Source organism: Octopus bimaculoides, chromosome 12, assembly GCF_001194135.2.
Source record: "Octopus bimaculoides isolate UCB-OBI-ISO-001 chromosome 12, ASM119413v2, whole genome shotgun sequence".
Classification (NCBI taxonomy): domain Eukaryota; kingdom Metazoa; phylum Mollusca; class Cephalopoda; order Octopoda; family Octopodidae; genus Octopus; species Octopus bimaculoides.
The window spans coordinates 4,069,937-4,071,088 of NC_068992.1; the positions used below are offsets into that span (position 1 = coordinate 4,069,937).

The 1,152-nt window shown below is 29.2% G+C and overlaps 2 long non-coding RNA genes across 10 annotated transcripts in view; one reads left to right on the top strand and one right to left on the bottom strand.

The window, feature by feature from the left end:
* LOC128249185 (uncharacterized) overlaps positions 1-1,152 on the bottom strand; it is a 201,660-nt gene that overhangs the window by 173,158 nt on the left and 27,350 nt on the right. The gene's annotated exons all lie outside the window — the stretch shown is intronic.
* The window catches only part of LOC128249186 (uncharacterized), a 34,782-nt gene continuing 33,953 nt past the window's right edge, over positions 324-1,152 (top strand). Inside the window, exon 1 of the long non-coding RNA XR_008265290.1 lies at positions 324-435. This is a non-coding gene — a long non-coding RNA (uncharacterized LOC128249186). The remainder of the gene's footprint in view (positions 436-1,152) is intronic.

Sequence of the window (1,152 nt, forward strand, 5' to 3'; positions counted from 1 at the left end):
AAAAGATAAAGAGAGCAATGGTAAGGTTGGAGAAGTATTTTATGGATATATATATATATATTTATGCATATGTTTATATATACATATACATATTTGTGTATATGTTTATATATACATATACATATTTGTGTATATGTTTATATATACATATATTTATATATACGCATGTAGATATATATTATATAAGAATATATATACATGCACCTCTCTCTCTCTTTCTCTCTCTCTCTCTCTCTCTCTCTCTCTATATATATATATATATATATATATATGCCTATATCTATATCTATATCTATATATATATTTACGTAAATCTGTAGAAGAAGAAGAAGAAGAAAAAGAAGAAGAAGAAAAAGAAGAAAAAGAAGAAGAAGAAGAAGAAGTAGAAGAAGAAGAAGTAAATGATGATGAAGGAAGAAGAAGGAAGAGTAAGGGGTAAGTGAAGGAGAGGTTGATTACGATTATGAATACGAATGCCGCAAATAAATACTATAGAAACAGAGAAAGACGAAGACACGAGCGGTTGTCAATAGAAACCAGACAGGCGAGTCACGAGCACTGTGTGACGTCAGTATTAATCGTGACGTCAGAAACTACGTTGATACCTAGAAATTCCAAGTGATTGTAGAAAGAAAAGAATACAGTAGAAAGATTCTTTCTAATCTCGTGGCATTTTCGATTATCCTTTGGTTTGTTTGTCTTGTTGTTTTTGTTAATTATTCATGGTCAGAATTAGAAATAGAATAAATAAATAAATAAATAAATAAATAATAAAAACAAAGCATATTTCAACCCTGATTCAATATTCTTGTCTGCCCATGACAACTTAACAATAGGGTCTCAAATGTAGAACAGAAATATCAAGGAAGCTGGTATTCTATGAGAAAGAAGAAATGGCGCAAAATTGAATAAAATGAACTAAAAAAAAAATAGAAAAAGAAAAAGAAAAAGGAAAGACTGCATGGACCATATATCTCACGTGTCTTCATTAAAAACTATACAAACACGCACGTAGACGCACACACACACACATATATATATATATATACATATACATACACACACACACACACACACACATATATATATATATACATATACATACACACACACACACACACACATATATATATATATACATATACATACACA